Here is a 23,569-nt window from a genome sequence, read left to right on the forward strand (position 1 = left end):
ACCACGAAATAGGTAAGTCCCAGAAGAACTGGGTAATACAGCCAATTTAATTTAAATTGCAAACGACTGGGTGACCTTAGCTCACAGTACGAATGTAGGTAGAGTAATTCAAGAAAGAACCTGTGTGTGTGTGTGTGTGTGCGCGCGCGCACGCGCGCGTGCGTGTGATGTTGATGAAAAAGTACTATGCTAAGAATCTGAATGTAAAAATGCATACACTTATCTCCACATTTAATTGCTAATTTGAGTTTGCATGCTAAAAGCCGTTTTCTCTCTGAATGTGAAGGAGTTGCTGCATGGATTATCTCTGTCCCTTGCTACTGACAAGAAACCATATCTCATATGTATTCTTAGTGATCTCTCAGTGCTATTTATGTAACCAGCTCTATGTCTCTGGGATTGTTAGGACTTCTGAGGGCGTTTGGAGTTGTGCAGTTACAAGGCTACGTCAGACTTGGGTTTGTCATTGTAAAGCCAGAAGCCACGGCCAGGGCCACTGTCACAGCAGCCCGGCCAGTGCAGGTTCACATTGGATTCGGACAGTCGGTAAAGAAACAACGGAGCCACAAACTGGTGGGCCATAGTCTTTAATCCTAGCTTGCACCTGGCGGGCAAGTAAAAATACACACTGGGCTCCAAAACCCAATCACATTCAGTGCTCACAAAGCCACTGACTTATCCGAGTTTCCTAGAATCAAAGGTTTCTAGCTCACCAGACTTATTCACCTCTGTTCCCCATCTCCTTCCTTCTCCAGCGTCAAACTGCACAAACTGGCCTCTCACTCAGCACTCTGCCATCTTGGCTGCTTCTCCTGGCCTACTCCACGTGGCCTCCTTCTGCTGCTCTCTGTTCATCATCCCAGGAACCAAGAACCAAACTCCCGCTCCGTTCCCATTTTATAGTGTAGAAATCCAAATCCTTAATCCAATATACATAATAGGGAAGTCTCTAATACAAAGTCACTTCTCTGAGGCATGATAGGATTGTACCACCTTACACCAAAAAGGGTAGGAAAGGCTTAATCCCAAAACCAAGCCCCAGGCTACAAGGATTCTGCCTGCCTTTAACCCACCCCAACACACATTAATACCACCTGGGCAATGGCCTCTTTAACAAAGTGAGCATAATACATTTTATCTGCCCAACAGTCATCGTCACCCTTCCTTATTGGGTGGGCAGCTCTGATTTGTGTTATTGTGTTTGAAGGAGCAGTTGTCTGCTCCTGTGTCTTTATTTCTCTGCAGTCCATCATATTTCTCTTTCTGTAACTCCATATTCCTGGCAATTTATCATGCGTTTTCATCTCTCGCATCATCAATGTTGGCGGGACGGTCCCTTAACTTGATCTTTTCAATCAGCAGTCCATGTAGCTCTTTCATTCTGTTATTTAAACCATCCATCTGTTCCCTCTTCTATTCTTTCCTTTCTTTTCCAGAAACTATTTTGTGACGTTTGAGCCCTTTTCAGAACAACGTATCTACTGCGTATGGATGTAACGACTCTTGGGATCATTCTAATTTCTAGACAACTTCATTTCCTCTGCTTGTGGTAGACTGATTTCTTACTAAGCTCATTCTTGACTTGGAAGTTTGACGGCTAGATTTGAAATGAGAAGTATAAAGTGAGCAATTCACGTTACAGCCTGCAGACGGAACGAAACAAAGCCCTAAGACATTTCAACCCTACCCAGACCAAAGTGCTTCTGCTTATCCCACTTATATTCTTTGTGAGGTTGTAGGAAGATGTTTTTAGGGAAGAACAGATATTTTTTTCCTAATACATCTGTTTCCAGAGTTGGCTCAGAGTCTGAAGTGTGTAGAAGGATTCTCTTGGCTCAGATCCTTTGAACAAACATTGCTTTGGGTTAGTTATCAATAACTTATAAGGTCATGTTTGTACCGTGTTATCTGTGAGCAGCTAGTTTGGAGTGAGACCTCTTCTCTAAGCTTTTGTCTACTGAGAAACACCAGTTATTGAATCTTTAATTAGTAAAAAGCCAACAGTGGGTCGGGGTCCAAACGCAAGACATTTTAAATAAGGTTTTCCACACACTGTTACCACACTGTTATGGGTTTTCATAGTCTACACTTAAGTTCATTACTGCTTTGGGATGGATCCCTGCTTCTTATATGGATTTCTGTCATAATTCAGATTCTAGAGACTATACTTCTAAAGCATTTAGATAACCAAAAAAATTAACATAGTGCTAGTTTGAAGAAATTAAATAGACATAAATTGCTTTATATGAGAATATGATATTGTGATTTATAAGAAATATATGCTTAGTCATTCAAGATCAAAATATATTTCTTATACATATTTGGTTTTCTTCCTCAGTTCCTGGCTTACAACTCCCAATATGCTTGGAATTTCCTAAATTTTGAGAGTGATAAAGTGTGTTCTTATTTTAATGGGTGACTTCTGGAAAGAGCCTAAGGGTGAGGGCTGATTGCCAATGAGGTCAACCATCTGATTAGTGAGTTGGGACTTTTAGTCTCACCCACTGACCTCTAGGAAGGGGAAAGAGATTGGCAGTTACATCAATTGCCAATGTCCGGTGATTGGCCAACCATGCCACCATAAAACCAAAAAGGATGGGTTTGGAGAGCTTCTGGGTTGGTGAACACATGTATGTGTGGCAAGAACAGTGCATGGAATTTCCACACCCTTTCCCTTAACTTGCCCTATTTATATATTCCATCTGGCTGTCCCTGAGTCATACAAACCGGTAATCTAGTAAGTAAAATGTTTCTCTGGGTCCCGTTATCCATTCTAGCAAACTCATTGATCTAGAAGAGGGTGTGTTGCGAACATCTGCTCTATAGCCCGCTGATCAGAAGTATAGTTGACAACCTAGACTTGTGATTGGCATTCTGCGTTGAAGGGGGGTGGTTAGAGTCTCCAGTCTGTAGCCAGTTGGTCAGAAGCAGAGACAATAACTGGTTTCTAAAGTTGGGAAGGGTTGTGAAGAAAGGGGCATCTTGTGGGACTACACCCCTTAACCTATGGAATCCGAGGCTATCTCTGGCTAGTGTGTCAGACTTGAGTTAAATTATTAAACAACCATGTTGGTGCCTGGGAATTGTTTGTTGCTGTGTAGTGAACGGCACTCCAACATTGGAAATGGGGTTCAGGATTTTTTTCTAAAGAAGTTCTTTAAAACAGGAGTAAAATTTCATTTATTAATCTGCATTTGTTTAGTAGAAAAAAGAACAAAGCTTCCAAATGAAATCCAGATATACAAATTGCATCATTATACAATATTTTGGCCAAGGGAAGTAAATATGCAAAACAATTAAAGCTGTATCTTTTATAGATTACCCCAAAAGACAATTTGAAGTTGGTAGCCTTGAATCTATACTATTTCTCCACTTCCATCTTATGCTTGTCAGTTTTTCTATCTCTCTCTCCCTTTCTGATCTACTTTCTCCTCTGACTCAGCCAGTAACATGCAAAGCTTAATAGGTTTTTATATTTCAATCCCCTTTCTAACAGATTGGGTCCTTATGAGTGTTTGCGGGACTGGTCTCTCTCTGACCTGACAGTTTATGTCAGAGACTTTCAGCGCCTCCATAAGAAAATGAATATTTACAGAGAAATTTTAGAAAGCCTTAGGAACATGTAGTCCTAGGTTATCAAAGATCTATGGATGGTTTCAGAGGTTAGTAGGAACATCAGATGTAGGAAAATAATAGATGGCAAAAGCAGAGCTAGAAGAGCATGAGAAATTCAGGGAGACTTGGAAAAGCTATAGCTATTGGACCACATATTTGGAGGCTATTTCTATAATCCTTTTTGTGCCAAGATTGGACACTAATCCATTACTAAAAGTTCTTTAGAGACTGTAAGGATAAGATCTTTAACCTTTCCATAACATTCAAGAAAAGATTATGAAGAACTGTGAACTCATGTCTTCACTTTTTGTGAAAGATCTTAAACCAGAAATAAGGGATGAAATATACAAACTAATGCTAGAATTTTAAAAAGACGAAACAAAACTATGTTGTCAATCTCCTCATAGAACGATGTTACAGAATTTTAGAACAACAACAACAAAAAAAGACTTACAATACACTGATGACCTTAGAAATATTATAGTCCCAAATGCTTCCCCCTTAGTCACTGAGCACCAGGGGAGGAAAATGCTTAATAAAAATGCTTGGAAATAATACAAACAAAAAGGACATTGAAAAAACAATTGTCCAATCCTAGCTAAAAATCTGAAGGTAAAAGAAAGAAAAGAAAGATTAGTAAAGGTTTATATTTAAGTGTGATAAATGAGGCTTATCTTCCTCTGAGAAAGAATCGCAGTCCAATTTCCTATTTTACCCATAAACTCGCAAGGAGAAATCTCTCTAGTATTAAAAGACAACCTTGCAAAAATGTTGATACAGGGACTACAATATCAGCCGCAGACCTTGACACCGTCAACACAGCTCTTTCTCAGCATCTGGTGACCACTCAGCCTCTTCCCATGACGGCCCCCGCCAGACTTTTCCATAGGAATTCTTTGTTTCTGGGACATCCTCCTGCTAGAGCCACAGTCTGCAGTCTACTAAGCAGACAGACTCTCCACAACAGATGCCCTTCCAATGGTCCTTTTTGAGATCCTCGAACGCTCTCCTCATCATAATCAACCTCCAGCTAATTTAGACATCGAATCTCTGATATCTGTTTGTCCAGATAAAGCACAACTCAAAGACCTCCACAAAATGTTCATCACGCCGTGGGGAAAAAACATTCCACTATTTTATGTTCAGTATTGTCTAAGGCTACCTGTCCTCTTATTATCGATCTTGGTTTCTCCAGTGTCGCTTTGGATCAGGCTAATCCGTAACTGACTTACTTATGAAGCTCAGCAGCCACACCCTTGTGGCTCACTGAGGCCCCCTTCTCTCTTTCGAAGGTTGTAAACCAGGACTCTAGGGGGATCTTAAACTTCCCTGTGATTTTCCACGAGTTACGTATGAATAAATTTTGTTACTATTCTAAAAATAAAACGAACCTGAAGATTTACTGTTTATCTCAATGTTTATATAGGTTTTAGAGAAAATGTACAATTTTATCCGAGTAAACATAATATAGGGTCATCATTAATCTTTGCTATGGTCTCCACATTTGATGTCTTCACCAAACTCCTATGTTCAAACCCTACTCCTCAAGGTGATGACATTAACTGAAGGGGTTTGGGGGAGGTGATTAGGTCACAGACATAGAGCCATCATGACCTGGATTCGTGCTCTTATAAAAGAGATTGCACAGAACACCCCGGCCCTTCCCCGTGGGAAGGTGTGAGGAGAGGTCCTTCATTCAGAAGAATGCCCCCACCCAGCCAGCCTGGTGCTCTGATCCGCTCTGATCTTGGACTCCTGTTGTTTGTAAGCCACCAAGTCTGTGCTGGTTTGCTATGGAGCAACCTTAACTAAGACAATCGCAAAAAAAGTAAAATATCTCCATGCTGATAAAATATAAGTCACTCAAAATTCTGTAGGATACTTGTTAATAGGCCATTAAGAGCCTTTCTAGTTCTCAATGGCTCAGCTGTAAGCAATGGCTCTTCAATGTGTCCATAATCGCCAGGTAGAACTGACATTACACTTCCTGGTGACTGACTCCCCCCACCCCACTAGAACCTAAATGAGAACAATTTTTTGTGACTTTAAAAAAAATCATGTTTTTGGCCCTGGCTGGTTGGCTCAGTGGTAGAGCGTCGGACTGGCGTGCAGAGGTCCCGGGTTCGATTCCCGGCCAGGGCACACAGGAGAGGCGCCCATCTGCTTCTCCACCCCTTCTCCTCTCCTTCCTCTCTCTCTCTCTTCCCCTCCCGCAGCTAAGGCTCCATTGGAGCAAAGATGGCCTGGGCGCTGGGGATGGCTCTATGGCCTCTGCCTCAGGCGCTAGAGTGGCTCTGGTCGCAACATAGCAATGCCCAGGATGGGCAGAGCATCGCCCCCTGGTGGACAGAGCATCGCCCCCTGGTGGGCGTGCCGGGTGGATCCCGGTCGGGCGCATGCGGGAGTCTGTCTGACTGTCTCTCCCGGTTTCCAGCTTCAAAAAAATACAAAAAAAAAAAAAAAAAAATCATGTTTTCAACACTTCCCCACAATGCCCTTCCTCATTATTATAAAAATTTTATACCTATTTCTACGTGATCTGTCTGGACAAAACCTTGATTCTGACAACATCAAAAAATTTTTGATGTACCAGTTGTTGGTTTTTTTTTTTTTTTACTTCAGTCTTTTTTTTTTTTTTATTGGATATCTAAGAGCAAAATCCTATTTACTTTGTTGAGGGCAATCCTAGCCACAGACTCATCAATGAAGACTGACCTGACTTCACCATGCCTCTTTAGCCCTAGGGTTCATTACACTACACAGTCCTTCCTGCTTACTGACAGCTTACCACGTTTTTCAGTAGGCGGCTTTAGCTCTCGTGAAACTTTAACGTCGCCTTTTTCATACATTTCTATCCATTGAGATAACACCTTACATTTTGCTACTTTTCTTTATCTGGAGAAATCCACGACCCTCTCTCCTCTGCCCAAGCATTGACGGAGGAGCCTCGAGTAGATTTATTAGACATCCCTTCTGAGCTCCAGATGTAATCTTACTTGTTGACAGGTCATCTCTTCAGACTGAAATAGGAAACACTCAGGCAAGATGTGCTTTCACCGATTTCAGCTCACCCCGACTCTCTGAAGCCAAGCCGGAGTAAAATTTATTTATCTGGCAGAAACTGCCCTTTCACCACAGACTGCTAATTGAGAAAAGACTTACTCGAGGCCCAGATAACAAGTACGCCTTTGGAGTATTCCTTGATTTCGAAGTGCTGTGGAAATAAGAGTTGGAAGCTTCAGCGGGAAACAAATAAAACGTTGTCAACATGTTAAAGAACTGTCACATGTTATAATGTCCTCGGAGATGGGGACTATCATAAAACCCTATTTTAAAAAGGGATAAGATGGATGTTAAAGGAACTGCCTTGGTTTAATTATTCTACAAATGGGTAATTTAAAAAAATATATTTATTTAGTGAGAGGAGGGGAGGCAGAGACAGACTCCCGCATGCGCCCCAACCGAGATCCACCGGGCAAGTCCACTAGGGAGCGATGCTCTGCCCATCTGGGGTCCTTGCTCTTTTGCAACCAGAGCCATTCTAGCCCCCATGGCAAAGGCCATGGAGCCATCCTCAGCACCCGGGGCCAACTCATTCTAATCGAGCCATGGCTGCATGAGGGGAGGAGAAGAGAGGCAGAGAAAAAGAGAATTGAGAGGGGGAGGGATGGAGAAGCAGATGGGCACCTGTCCTGTGTGCCCTGACTGGTAATCAAACCTGGGACATCCACACGTGGGGCTGACACTGTACCACTGAGCCAAGAGGCCAGGGCCCAAGTGGGCAACTTCTAATAAGATGCTAGGTCCCATAGTACCTCAAGAAGGTAAAGTTTTGGAGAGGTGCAAAGATGTTACAAAAAGAACATAAAAAGTAATTTAAAATATTTAAATGATTTAAAAATAAAAATAAAATACTATTAAAATATTTTTTAAACTGTCTTAAATTTGAAAAGAGTTGTTGGAACTGATTTCTCCGTTACATGTGTGAAAATAATCTCTGAAACTTTTACGAAGCGATGCCTTTCTGTCAGGTAATCCCATAAATAAAATAGGATAAAATCTTCATGAAATAACCCAATCAACTTGCATGTAAATCTACAATAATTTCAAAATATAAGTGAAGAAGTACAGAGGCCATTTGAAAAATATTCTCAGTCATGTTCTTCTTGATGGACTCAGTTGTGAGCTAGGATGTCTTGTGTTGAGAAAGCAGCACTTTTGTAGAAGGACGGAGGCGCAGTCTCTGGAGGTGAACTCTGGTTGTCTGCTTGATAACATCCGAGCTACCATTGTCATTATTTTATGGTCAGTTCATTCTTTCAATTCATTTATATAACTCATGAGCCCATGATGACTAAAAACTAAGACATTCAAAGTCTAGTAAACATCGACAGCAATTTTATTATTATTACATTTGACACAAAACTGTAATTTGAAAAAATATTACAACCAATTTTTTGTTCAAAATTGAGGTCTTCATTTTTCTTCTTTTTTTTTGTGGCAGAGACAGAGAGAATTACAGAGAGAGAGAGGGACAGATAGGGACAGAGAGACAGGAGGGGAGAGAGATGAGAAGCATCAATTCTTCACTGAGGTACCTTAGCTGTTTATTGATTGCTTTCTCATATGTGCCTTGACCGTGGGGCTACAGCAGAGCCAGTGAACCCGGGCTCAAGTCTGTGACCTTAGGCTTCATGCCAGTGACCTTTGGTCTCTAACCAGCGACCATGGGATCATGTCTACGCTCTCACGTGCAAGTCGGCGACCCCACGCTCGAGCCAGATGAGCTCGTGCTCAAGCTGGCCACCTCAGGGTTTCGAACCTGAGTTCTCTGCATCCCAGTCTGACGCTCTATCAACTATTGACACCACCTGGTCAGGCAAGGTTTTCTTTTTTATTTGACATTCTGCAGCTATCATAATGGGTTCTGCACATTTGGACCTTATGGTTTGTCTTCCAGCTTTAATTACATCCCTGACATCTACAGAAATAAGAGACAGCTTCCTTGGACTACAAAGCCGTTCTGGACAATTTTAAGAGTCACTTATTGATTCCATAATTCATGGGTGTTATATTTTCTAACAATAATTCAGAAACTACAAATTAAAAATCCTTATGAAGAAAAAAAATGAGTCTCTCTTTGGATTAAAAGCAAATACAATGAAAAGTTGCAAATATTCAATGACACCATAGTTGGGAATGATTGATTTTATTCTAGTACAGCTTAGTTATTTTTTTTCAATGCCAAGATATAATAACCAGGCATTAACAAGGATTAATCATTATTTATTTGGAAAACCTGCTACATCCATAAGCAGATAATGAAAAGCACTGATTCTCAAACTTGGCTGCATATTAGACTCACTTATCTTTCACAATTCCTCGGGCTTTTTCAGGTCCAAGACCAATTACATTTAATTTTTCAAAAACCGTGAGGTGTCTGTGATGGGCAGTTATGTTTTAGAACCACTGACACAGAGAACACCATTTTCAGAAGTGATTTTAAAACTCCAGAGTAGCCATAAATCAGCTTCTTATTTAAATTAATGAGAAAAGAAAAACATTGCCAGTTTCTCTTTATTTAAATACAAGAGGAATGACATCATCCTAGAAATTCAAGAGAAGGATCTGGCCAGGAGTGACCAGTAATTGAAAAATCCAATAAAGCATCCAATGTAATTCATCTCAAAGTCGCGGAGCCTACGACTGTAGATTGGGCAGCACTGTGCGTGCCAGGGGCTGAGAGAATTCAGTGTTAGGGCCTTTGGACCTCTGAACTTGCAAGAAAGAGGTTTGCCCGGAGTACTTCGATAGAAATGAGAGACTGTTTTAATTATTACACACCGGCTCAATATTTGGCTTATTGCTGTTACCCATGACTACAAAAGGATCTATAAGGGTAGGTACTTCTCACTAACAATATTCATAGAATACATGTGCGGATAAAAAGAGTTGCTCTACGGCAGGGGTCCCCAAACTTTTTACACAGGGGGCCAGTTCACTGTCCCTCAGACCATTGGAGGGCCAGACTATAAAAAAAACTATGAACAAATCCCTATGCACACTGCACATATCTTATTTTAAAGTAAAAGACAAAACGGGAACAAATACAATATTTAAAATAAAGAACAAGTAAATTTAAATCAACAAACTGACCAGTATTTCAATGGGAACTATGGGTTTGCTTTTGGCTAATGAGATGGTCAATGTGCTCCTCTCACTGACCACCAATGAAAGAGGTGCTTCTTCCAGAAGTGCGGCGGGGGCCGGATAAATGGCCTCAGGGGGCCGCATGCGGCCCACGGGCCATAGTTTGGGGACCCCTGCTCTACGGAAACATACAGCCAATGAATGCATCTTTTCAGATGTTGATAAGCAAAAACAAAGTCAGTGCCCTAAGATTGATTTTTATACCAACTTTTAATATCCCATTGTTTTGTTCACTTTATGTCACTGACGATGGTCCTCTTGGTGTTTTTGTTTTTTAAAAAAATCTTGTTTATTATGATATGTAACCCCAGTGTATAAAAAATAGTATATGTTTATGAGATGATGAGTAAAACAGCCACCCGGTTTGAGAAATACATTCTGATCAGCACCTTCACTGACTTCTGTCTTACATTCTGCTATCGGTGGGTCTTTTATGTCTCCCGTGACACCAGTCTCCTGAATTCTGTGATAATTATTTCTTTGATTTTATTATTAACACTTCTCCACATCTAAACACGTTGCTCAGTTTTGCCTGCTTTAAAACTTGACACAAATGAAGCGATAACATACCTATTAGTTGGTGACTGGTGTCTTCCGCCCAGGTTCGTATTTATCTGATTTATTCGTTGATGCTTTCAGTAGTTCATCAGTTTAGTATTTCAATGTACAAGGCAGAATTTATTAACTCAATTTTTCATTAATGGACATGTATGCGCATTGTTTTTGCCATTGTGGAAAATCCTCTTTAAACCATACAGAGAACTCACAAAAAAAATTAGAGATAGATCATGGACATAAAGGTGAAATGTAAAAATAGAATTCTCTTAGAAAAAAAGATGAAAGATGATGTTTTTGTAACCCAGAAATAGAAATAAAGTATTTATTAAACAGTTCACAAAAGCCATAAACCATAGGATGTATTAAAGATAAATTAACCCTAAGAGTGAGGACTGATTATTAAAATATCAAAGAAAAATTGTTAAATCACAATATATTAATAAAGTTTATTTACCAAAGTATCCTTTAAGTGTCCACTAAGACATTTACTTTTGGCCAAGATGAAATGACAAAGACAAGTTTAACCTTCTTTTTTATTTAAAAAAAAATAAACTTAATTTAGTACTTGGCAAAATATGCTATATCTTGATCCAGATCGGTGGGTAGGTAGATATTTGATTGATAGATAGCTGAGTAAATCTGGATAAAGAGATCCACACACCCAATATAACTGAGTTTTATTCTCAGGAGCTACGTTTTAAGAATGCTCTTAACTTTTTACTATTGAATGCCATCTGCTGTGCCAGTTTAAAGGAAATTTTGTTTTTCCTGCTCATGGCACTTCTGACACCACATGTGTATGGGGAGTTTTTCTACATCCAACAATTCTCTGAACGGGAACCAGGTGTTCCTACAATTCATTTCTGGTGTCAGTGCAGACCCTGCAGTAAAAAGGCTCGATCCCACAAGACTGCCCTGGTTTCAGGTGCCAATCACAAGTAGTAGTATCTCTACCAGGTACCGACATTTCTGTTCAACTTGGCAACAAGTGAGAGGTAGCTGGGGTGTGTTACCCTCCCAGCCCGTGGACGCTCTCGCCAATCTGAAGGCTCTTTGCACATACGGTCTAGGATTTTTATGAAATGGAGGCTTTATTGTGTAGGCAGAACAAATTATTAACTCAGTCTCCAGCCCCTCTCTGTTCCCCCCAGGGGACGGAGGGTCTGGACGATAGTTCAGGTTTCTAATTATGGCTGATCGTTCTGGTGACCGGTCCCCTGTATTAAACGTATCCAGGAGCCTGGTGAAAATCACCTTGTTAGAAAAAAAGGTGCTCCTAAACACCCATCGCTCAAAACATTTCAAGGACTTCAGGAACTCTCAGTATTTGTTTGTGAAGAGAGATACTCCTTATGAAAATTTAAACCTTGCCTCCTCTTCCTAGTGAGCTGAGTTCGGATCATTAAGATGTGTTGCGTTTCACTAAATATTTCTTCTGCCTGATTCAGATCACCATACCTGCTAAAGTGATAAATTATACCAATTGGGCTTTCCAATATTCAGCCAATTTTGCAATCTTGGGATGAATTTAATTTGATGTTAATGTGGTATCTTTTTTCATAGACTGAAATTGGATTGATAATAATATATCAAGAATTTTCTCCTCCTTGACCATTCATGCAATCAGATTGTTATTTTCTTTCTTATGCTTTTGTGAGTTTTAATATCAAGATTACACTAGCTTCACAAAATAAATGAGAAAACATTTTCTTTTAGTCTCAAATCTGAAAATATGTTGGGAGTTTTAAGTTAGTCCCATTTTAAATGTTTTATACAATAATCCAGTAAACTATTTATTCCAGCCTGGAATAAATTTTTATGGGATAATCTTAACAAATGATTCTATTTTTTTAACAGCTCTTCTTCTATGCAGGTGTTGTCATCCTTATAAGTTAGTTGTGGTTAATTAAAACTTCAGGCCCTGGCTGGTTGGCTCAGCGGTAGAGCATTGGCCTGGCGTGCAGGAGTCCCGGGTTCGATTCTCGGCCAGGGCACACAGGAGAGGCACCCATTTGCTTCTCCACCCCTCCCCCTCTCCTTCCTCTCTGTCTCTCTCTTCCCCTCCCACAGCGAGGCTCCATTGGAGCAAAGATGGCCCGGGCGCTGGGGATGGCTCTGTGGCCTCTGCCTCAGGCACTAGAATGGCTCTGGTCGCAACAGAGCGACGCCCCAGATGGGCAGAGCATCACCCCCTGGTGGGCATGCCAGGTAGATCCCAGTAGGGCACATGCCAGAGTCTGTCTGACTGCCTCTCCATTTCCAGCTTCGGAAAGAAGAAAAAAAAAAAACTTCAGATAAACTTTATTTATTTATTTATTTACAGAGACAGAGAGAGAGAGTCAGAGAGAGGGATAGATAGGGACAGACAGACAGGAACAGAGAAAGATGAGAAGCATCAATCATCATTTTTTGTTGTGACACCTTAGTTGTTCATTGATTGCTTTCTCATATGTGCTTTGACTGCGGGCCTTCAGCAGACCGAGTAACCCCTTGTCGAGCCAGCGACCTTGGGTCCAAGCTGGTGAGCTTTGTTCAAACCAGATGAGCTGGCGCTCAAGCTGGCGACCTCGGGGTCTCGAACCTGGGTCCTCTGCATCCCAGTCCAATGCTCTATCCACTGTGCCACCGCCTGGTCAGGCCAGATAAACTTTATATAGCCGACACCAGTAACTGTTGCCCATGAAGTCCACAGGTGAGCTTTGAGCAGATGGAACTAATTTAGCACTAAGAGGTTAACTAAGACCTGCCCAGTAAGAATTATAAGAGTTGTATATAACCAAAGAAGGAGCAAAAGCCTGTTTGAATGTGAACCCACGGGCCAGATGAACAAGGCACTGTTTACATGGTAGCCACGGAGAAGTCCATTACACCTCAGGGCCCAGTTTCTTCATATCTTGAATGGAAATAATAATAACATACGTGCAATAATACAAGTATTGTAAATATAACAGACGTCTTCACAAGTCTTATCAGTATGGGCATAGGAAAAGTCTGACACTGACTATAGCTAGATCTTAAATGTTGTAAACAATTGTCCCTTTCAAAATGCACACCCACTGAAGACCTTCAGCTTTTTGCTATATTATTTCTTAGAACCTACAAGGGTGTATCATCTCAGCCGGTACAGTTCTTTATTTTTCTTTCATTCTTGCCTTATGTTTGATACTTTTTGTTCTTCAGACACACAGGTAGTGTCTACCCACTCCCACCTAGTTAGTGACTGATAGGTTGGTTTTAGAATTTGCAACAAAGTTTGATTTATCAGTGCTCCCGAGGAAATAAAAAAAAAAAACCTCTTGGGAGATAAGGGAGGCACTGTATTCCTTGAGATACTGTTATGCTAACGTCTTATGAATTTCCATATAGAAATGGGAAGAATTTGTCTCTTTCGCCGCATATCAATGCAGCCATAATGTACTTCTGGGTCTCCCTGGAGGCTTTCTGTCAACACATTGTTCAACTTTTCTCAAAAGATTGCTCTGCATAGTGCTAGCCCGGAGGATCCTGCCCCCTGTGAGAGTCCACATTGCCTACCCACTCCGTTCCTGTCCCAGTTAGGATGCTAATTAACTCAAAACCAAATAGTGTGAAAACAAACACTCCTCCACAGTTAGAAAACCTTCATCAAAAAGAACTCTTAAATAGAAGTCATACCTGAGCAAACACAAGTCTGAATTCCATGTGTGGCTCCAATTTTGACCCTACTTTGCAAAAAAGAAATCTTCTACAAAAAGCACTCCATTCAATGCCTAGCCTAATGAGGAAACTTAATGAATGTTTGTTGGCATTGATGTCATAAATACTACTAAAAACTTTGGCACAAAAATTCTTTTTTTTTCTTTTTTAGAACAAAAATTCAAAACATGAAAATCTGTGAAAGGCTTTTTTTTTTAATTAGGAATTACCGATGAAAAGATTTGAAAATATAAGTGATAGATGGAACTTCGAGTAGCTTTCTTTGTCCAAAACAGACCACAGCAAAGGATATTTGTCATTTCCATTCAATCATTCCCTTCCTTCAGGGCAGGGGTCGGGAAACTTTTTGGCTGAGAGAGCCATGAATGCCACATATTTTAAAATGTAATTCTGTGAGAGCCATACAACGACCCATGTATGTTACACATTATCCAATAAAAATTTGGTGTTGTCCCGAAGGACAGCTGTGATTGGCTCCATCCACCCGCAACCATGAACATGAGCGATAGGAAATGAATGGATTGTAATACATGAGAATGTTTTATATTTTTAACGTTATTTTTTTTTATTAAAGATTTGTCTGCGAGCCAGATGCAGCCATCAAAAGAGCCACATCTGGCTCGCGAGCCATAGGTTCCCGACCCCTGCTTCAGGGCATAAGTTAAAACCATTTTAACCTACTATAATTTCAGCACCGCCTTCCGTTTATTTACAGAGATACAAACGTCTCAGGCTCATTGGAAAGGGACTATTTTGTCAAAACCACGGTCAGATTGAGCAAGTACGGAAGGATGCTGAATCATTGAGTGATAAGGACAGTTTGTGGGCACGCAGCCTGCTGGGGCCGGGGTAGCGAGTCCGGTCCCCACGAGAACTCGTTAGCTCCACACAGAGAGAGCCCCAGTCTCCGAGTTCTGACACACGTGTGCCTCCAGGCACAGGGACGCAGGCTGGGTGAGGTCAGTGCCTTCCAAACCGCTTTAGGAAAAGTCATTTGCTGCACTTGATTTACGGGTGACAGGAAAGCTTGCCATTAAAAAATATATATATAGCCTGACCTGTGGTGGTGCAGTGGATAAAGCGTCGACCTGGAAATGCTGAGGTCACCGGTTCGAAACCCTGGGCTTGCCTGGTCAAGGCACATATGGGAGCTGATGCTTCCAGCTCCTCCACACCTCCTCTCTCTGTCTCTCCTGTCTTTCTCTCTCCCTATCTCTCTCCTCTCTAAAATGAATAAATAAAATTTAAAAAATCATATTAAAAAAATATATATGTATGTATATATATATACATATATATATTAAAAAGGTCAAATTTGCAGGTCTCTACATTTAATTCACAGAGGGAAAACCTGAGTGGATTAGATTGTCTCTGTATACGGCAGGTTTTGCTGACTTGGGTGAAGGTTGAAAGTAACATTTTGGAATTGAATGATCTGGCTCTAATGACCAATTTTTTTTTTTTTTTTTAGCAATATTTATCCAGATTGCTAGGCTAACATGCAATACTGGCTGTTGGAAAGAGCTTAGTGACCTAGAGCTAACATGACAAGAAGGAGATCGATACCTTTGTAAAAGGAATAAAAGGAAACTAAAAATACCTCCAGTTAAGCAACTGAGCACATTCGGTGGCTGACACACTTATTCTTCTCACTTCTGCTGAAAAGACGCGGACGGACGCATCTCCGCGGGCTTCCTGCGTGGTGGGCAGTGCCCTGGGCGTCCTTCCTTCCCACTCCTCTCTGGGACTGCTGTCTGAAATTCGAAAGGACTGGCCGAGGTTCCTGTGGGGAGCAGGTGTGAGCTACGGGCTTTACAAAGGAAGTTGTCCAAATACACAACTGTTTAGAGGTAGAGGCAGATGGTCCATGCTAAGTGAGCCCTCTGCCCAGCTCTGTGGATTTATTTATTACATTGGTCAGCGTGACTGGAGCCCATCTCTGGGGACACCTCCCAGACACTTCTCTGCTCTGGCGTCTCCAGCTGGTAGAATCTTCACGTTCACACGAGTTTGATAGTGTCAAGCAGGTTAAAGGTGGAGGGTGGAACTGATACAGTCCACACCAGGTCACAGTGACCTAAGCTCCTGGTCCTTAAGCTGCTGCTTTCACAATCATGAGTCAACCCAGAACTGCGGGATGCTTCTGTTTGCCGGTTCATTTTCTATCCCACCATGGAAATGTCAGCTCCGCCAGGTGAAGGGTGGGCTGGCTAATCCTCTGCTCAGTTTCTAGAGCGAGGCTTAGCCTGCAGGAGGCACTCACTGACTTCACGCTGAAGGAATAGAGGAGTTGGACAAGGGATGCGTTTTCCGGCTTTGCCATTTCTGTTCACATCTCTAGTATACATATGGGATGGTTTCCTTATGTTGAGTCGTAGAATGTTCTCGCCTCACGCCTCCGGAGGTCTCTTCAACAGCATGACTCTAAATTGCTCTGGGACTGAAATCAAACATTTTTTTTTTTCCTATGGAACTTTAGTAATCGACTACGATCTACTACCTATCCTATGTGCCGGCTTCTCTATGCACCTCCTCTGGACTCATGCTGTGTGGGTTTAAAAAAGACACATTATTTAAGACAAAGGAACAACATACTATATTGGTATAAAGCAAGAACTATATATATGTATGACAGGAATATCAGGATATTCGAGCATTAAAAAGCAGTAAGAAAATTCTTTAAGATCTGTGGCTAAGCATAAAAATCAGTAATTGTCTAGCTGTAACTTGAAAGACTATATATATATATATATATAATATATATATATATATAAAGATACGACAATTCTCTCCAAGTTAAATTATAGATTGATTGAATTTCTAATTAAAAGCCTAATGAGATACTTTATTAAACCTGACAAAAAGATTCTAACATTCATTAATAAAATAAATGCCTAAGACCATTTAATGTATCCTGAAATAAAAAGAATAAAAGTGAAAGAATAAAGTTCTTAGCAGATATTAGATTCTAGCATATTTCAAGACTAATTAAATTTGCAGTGAAGGGACATAAAACTCGGAGAAAAAAATATTAAAATAATGTACAATATAAACCAAGCGTGATATGTTAAAGAAATATTGAATGAATCTTAAACTGAGAAAACACTTCAAAACAATATCCAGTAATTTTTCCTGAAATCATTGGATAGCAATTCAAATGCAGAAATCCAATGCGGTACAGAATGTAAAAGTAATTCATTCATGTCCTCTTTCAGAAAATATAGAGTTTTAGTTGTTTCATTTCTTTAGAAGGACTAGCTATGATGTCTTCTAGGAAGACATTCAGAGTGTAAGCTGTAACCAGGACTAAGAGTAGTTACCTATGTATCTATCTATCTATCATTTATTTATATCTATCTATCTATCTATCTATTATCTTTTCATTCATCTATCATCTATCTATATATTTATATTATCTATATACTTTATCCGTCTATTTAGCCTATCATTTTACATCTATTTTTAGTATGTAAATGATATGTTCTGTGCAAACTCAAGCTGTTACTCTTTAAAGAAAGGCATGCCTGTGTTTCTCATTGTTCTGGTGTCATTTTGCCCATGGTTCTATTCTGAGCCTCCTGTGTCATGTCATGTTCTAGACAGAGCTGAGCCCCAGCCAGCACCCATCAGGGTGGCCTTCGGATTGGTTTTGATTAATGTTTGTTCTGGCTAATTGGCATCTGCACCATACAAAGTGTGACACGTCATTAATTCTTCTGCTGGATTTAGTCATGACTCTCAAAAATAATTTTTAACTGCTTTTATTTAGAAGAGGTTGAACCATTGCATTTATTGTCCTACTATTTTTTCTTTAATCTTGTAATTTCTACAGATTTTATGAAAATTCTTTATTATGATTTTTTTTCTATTTCCTTATGTCTCAGGTGTGAAGCCATATTTATTTTTATTTCTTTAGAAATCGGACAGTTTTCATCCCAGAGAGCTACAGTCTCTGTACCACACACTTTAGCAAATATTTCTATGTTAAATATTCATGCAGTTTGCGTATGTGATTCTGATGAATTCTTCCCAAAGACAATCTATTCTTTTTTTCCATTTAGAAACTAAATTTAATGGGGTGACATTGGTCAGTAAGAATATATAGGTTTCAGGTAAACATCTCTATGACATTTGATCTGTTAATTGCATTGTGTAAGCATCACCCAGAGACAAATCATTTTTCCTTCACCATATATTTGTCCCTCTTTTAAAAAAAGGCAATATTTAAAGCTTCTCGTGATAGAGAAAATAGAAACGTGTTTGCACAGGTGACCAGTGAAAGATATATTCTCTGACTCACAGGGATTCTTACTGTGGGGTTTCCAAACCAACCATTCAGGATTCCATTAAGGGACAGGATCCAATGGCCTGGTGAAAATGTGGTGCCTCCCTATGGTGTTCATATATAGTTATCGAAGAAAGGGAACCTTGTCATTTGAAACAGAAATTTGTAATTTTCATCGGTGAAATGTCTGATTCTATCATGTGCCCTCTCTTTGGTATTGAGTTAGTTATTCCTACAATTGATTGTAAGAGTTTTTGGAGCTTGAAGAGTTTTAAACTTTTAAAATCTATCCGGCGAGTTGCCAATAATGTTCTCATTTTTGCGCTTATCATTACAATCTGTGTATATTTTTATAGATTGTATCTGGCCAAACGTATCAACCATCATTTAATCAATTAGGGTTTGAAATTTCATTCATATTAAACTTGAAAAAATATTTTATCAGTTTTCATACCTTAATGAAATGTCATGGAACTTTATATGAATATAATTTTCTTTTTTTTAAATTAGTTTTAATGGGGTGACATTCATAAATCAGGGTACATATGTTCAGAGAAAACATCTCCAGATTATTTTGACATTTGATTATGTTGCATACCCCTCACCCAAAGTCAAATTGTCTTCCGTCACCTTCTATCTGGTTTTCTTTGTGCTCCTCCCCTCACCTCCCCCCATTGCATCCCCCCCCAACCACCACAGTCTTGTCCATGTCTCTGAGTCTCATTTTTATGTCCCACCTATGTATGGAATCATATAGTTCTTAGTTTTTTCTGATTTACTTCTTTCACTCAGTATAATGTTATCAAGGTCCATCCATGTTATTGTAAATGATCCGATGTCATCATTTCTTATGGCTGAGTTTAAATAAAAATTGTGTCTCTCTACTGGCAAGAAAAATTTGGGGTTTATTCTGATTTATAATACTATCAAATAGTAACAATAAAATAATAATGATATTAATCATAACTACCATTTGTTTATAATGAAGTAGGTATCAAGCTAGGAACCTTATATAACATTTATTTGAACTAAAGAAATAACCCAATAAGATATATATTGCTGCCAATATTATACAGTTATAAGAATTTGAGGTCTAGAAAGATTAAAAGTTTTACTAAAATTAATAAAAAAAACTAGAGTTAAAAAAATAAACTACTTGAGTACTGAAACTATTACTTACAGTCTTATGCTATATGACATAAATCTTAGTTATTATTTAAATTTTGTAATATACTTGTGTTCATCATGGATATCTAAGGGGAATACATACTGCAACTTACTTCAAATTGATTTGGTACTTTTTAAAACTATTTTTTAGATTTTATTTATTCATTTTTATAGAGAGAGAGGAGAGAGAGACAGAAAGGGAGAGGAGCAGGAAGTATCACCTCCCATATGTGCCTTAACCAGGCAAGCCCAGGGTTTCGAACCCGTGACCTCAGCGTTCCAGATTGACGCTTGAACCACTGTACCACCACAGGTCAAGCTTTGGTCCTTTTATTAAGTGTTAAAAAAAAAAAATGTCCGTGAAACACACTGATTGATCTAAATTCTATCATTAGCAGGCACAAAGTGCGTGCCAAATGTTCATTCATTTAGTAAATATTTATAGAAGGCCAGGCACTGGGTACACGGTGAAGGAGCAAATTTCTCTAAATGATGGATGAAAAAAATAAGTGCTGACTGTTGCACTTGTGAGACATGTTGACGAGTGGATGAAGGAGGGATAAAGGACACGGCGAGTTCCAGGGGAGCGCTTCTGCGACATCCCCACGGTCTCCACGGCAGTCACCGCAGCAGCTGACCCCCCCCCCCCCACGCTTGGACTCCAGCCCGCACCCCAGAGACGGAATGCTGGCCCCTGGCTGGGTGGGGCCGGGGGACCAGTTCTGGCTGAAATATGGTGAACACAAGCGAAACGTGTTTCTGCCAAACTAGAGAACGTAAGAGCCAGTGTGAGACCCTGACCACTTCTCTTTCTGCGGAACCCAAGCCCCAGCGTGACGAGGGCCCCGGAGGGCGCTGGTGAACTCCCTGAGCTGGGCACCTGCTGGGCCGCGGACTTGTGTGTGCCCTGACCGTCCTGAGTGACAGCACCTGCAGCTTCTCAGTGTGTCGCTGTGGTGGCTTTCAGCCCAGAGCCCTTTCCCTTTTGAACCTCATTTTGGGTTATTCACTGGCTCTCTCCAGAAAGTGAGACTCCAGGATTGACCGGCATCCCCAGCATTGATGTGCTACGTGACACTCAGTGCCATGTGACTCTGTGAGAGGATGAGGGCGTGAATGCACACTGCAGCGGGGCACATCTTGCCCGCCCAATGCACTGGCACAGGCATTAAGAGAAAGACCTCAGTTGCATGCATAATATATGCATTACTGTAAAGTGACCAACTTTTCTACAATGAAAAGGAGGACAAAAAATAGATTGGATAAAACAATATCGTAAATAAAAGAAACATTTTATTCATTGCAACAATTATACCCTACAATATGATAAATGCTTAATAAAAACTTTTGTAATATTTTATATTGTCATTATGCTTACATGCCTATTAAATTTTAATAATCATTGTAAGAAAAAAGTACTCATTCAGATACAAATACGTCACATCACACACAATGGATCGACTCTGCATCGATGAAATACGGACATTTACAGATTCGTCTTCCAATTTCAAAAAGGAGGACACATAGGAGGATACTTTTCGAAGGAGGACGAAACTTACAAAAGGAGGACTGTCCTCCCTAAAGGAGGATGATTGGTCATCTTAGTTACAAGTGCCTTTGACGTGCCAGGCTTTCTGGGATGGGAACGCAAGGCGAGCTCCTGCGTTGGAAGTGGCGTGGGAGGGACAGTGACAGCCCGTGTGGGGACCTGCTGGACTCCTCCAGTCCCGCAACCCCGCTCCTGTCAAATACTCACGTGGTCCTCAAAACAGCTGTCTACGTGCCTAGGTGCAAACAGAACGTGAAATGGTATTTTCCACTGTGTTTCCCACACTTCCTCATACTTTCCCTCCACCCAAAACCAGCAGCAACTCCCCCACTGGACAAGAGTGGCAATCCTCCCAGTCCGGCCATCAGCCCTGTGAGGCGGGGAGGGGTGGGGCAGGAACACTAAGGGGCCAGCTCCGCCCCCACCCCCAGCCCCCGGCTCTGCACCTGCCGAGGAGCCCGGGTCTCTCTGTTCCGGAGCAGAGGGGGTGCATGCACCTCCCTGCAGGTGGGAGCCACCAAGCCTCAGGACACCAGTGTGAAAGCTGTCCTTACTGACACAGCACTGGGACATTTTCAGAGTCCTGTTATCTCTGGACTAAAAAAACAAAAACAAACAAAAAGGTTATCTGTTGGGCAGATAAAGTTATTTTGTCTCACCCTTATTGTTAAAGATGGCCACCCTCATGTGATACAATTAGTTGCCCTTCTTGCTTTGGAGGGGACGTGGTTATGCTAATGTGTGTTAGGGGAGGGCTTTCACACCAGAAGGTTTTAAAAGGAGGAGCTAGGAGCCATTTTATTTTATTATTATTTTTTTTCATTTTTCCGAAGCTGGAAACGGGGAGGCAGTCAGACAGACTCCCGCATGCGCCCAACCGGGATCCACCCGGCATGCCAACCAGGGGGTGATGCTCTGCCCCTCCGGGGCGTCGCTCTGTTGCGACCAGAGCCACTCGAGCGCCTGAGGCAGAGGCCATAGAGCCATCCCCAGCGCCCGGGCCATCTTTGCTCCAATGGAGCCTTGGCTGCAGGACGGGAAGAGAGAGACAGAGAGGAAGGAGAGGGGGAGGGGTGGAGAAGCAAATGGGCGCTTCTCCTGTGTGCCCTGGCCAGGAATCGAACCTGGGACTCCTGCACGCCAGGCCGACGCTCTACCGCTGTGCCAACCGGCCAGAGCCTAGGAGGCCATTTTAGAGAGAGTGGCCACGTTCTTGTAGAGAGGAAGAGCCCATGTTGAGGCAGGGCAGGGAGGCCACATGGAGGAGGCAGCCAACATGGCGAAATGGGGGAAGGAGAAGGAGATGGGGAACAGAAGAGAACAAGAATGGCAGGTGGAAGCCTTGGATTCTAGGAAAGCTAGGATGAGTCAATGGCTTTGGGAGCCCCGAATGGAAAGGGAAGTGTTTTTCCCATTGTGTGTATTTATTCACCTGCCGGGTGTGAGCTAGGATTAAAGGAACACGGCCCATCCATTTGGGGCTCTGTTGCTTCATTACCATCGGTCGGAATCAAACTTGAATCTGCGTTGGCCAGGTGGCTTTGATGGTGGCCGTGACTACTGCCCATACACTATCCATACGCTATTGTATGCCAGAGGATGGCAACTAGCCAATTCACTGGGGCCTGTGGCATGAGCTTCGTGGAAAACAAGAAAGGCAGGGTGGATGGCCCAATGGGAGCCCGGCCCGACTCCACAGTCTGGCCCAATGGGAGCCTGGCCCAACTCCACCTGTCCCGCCTGTCAGGTGGCCAATCCCCTTCCCAGAACAAGCCTTTCCGTGGGTCAGTAGCTGGGTGCCCCCGTAGAGAACAGACAGGACAGGCTCCCACTAGGAAAGCATGCTTACCCGCACCATGGGGATGATGGGGCTCTTTTTCTTACGAAGCAAAAGTCACGGTTCTGGGCCGAGTTTAGAAAAAGTCAACATTTAACAGGTTTAAAATTGGTTTAACATCTATATCTCTGTATGTCTTGTATAACTCTTTTTTATATATAGTTATGTAAAAGGTTATTTCTAAAATATCTGCTATAAGGTTAAGAGTATTCTGATTTTGGTACTAGGTGGATTTAACTATTTTAAACACAACTTGGCAATATGGCAGACTTTTATTTTATCAAAGTAACAATCGAACCTCTCTATTCTCTCTGCGCCGTTTTTAATGTGTATTCAACCGTAAGATACTTCAATGTAGTTGTATTTTATTAGAATAGTAAATAAGATAAAGTGAAAAAATAATAATGGTCTTGAAACATATTCGCTATTTTCCAGGTATTGGTGGGGATTGAAAATTTACCTGAAGTCTGAATTAATAGTCACATAGCACGGAGGAAGCTAACGAGATCTTCCTGAATGAACTGAGATGTCCCAGGGTGTATGAAAACCCAGCTGCCGTGAGGGTAACATGGTAATGGGGAAAGACTTCCTCATTATTTATTCAGCAAATATCTGTGCATCCTGTGTACCCATATTTCGCTGGGCCTGGTAG

This window comes from Saccopteryx bilineata, chromosome 7, assembly GCF_036850765.1.
Source record: "Saccopteryx bilineata isolate mSacBil1 chromosome 7, mSacBil1_pri_phased_curated, whole genome shotgun sequence".
NCBI classification, from domain to species: domain Eukaryota; kingdom Metazoa; phylum Chordata; class Mammalia; order Chiroptera; family Emballonuridae; genus Saccopteryx; species Saccopteryx bilineata.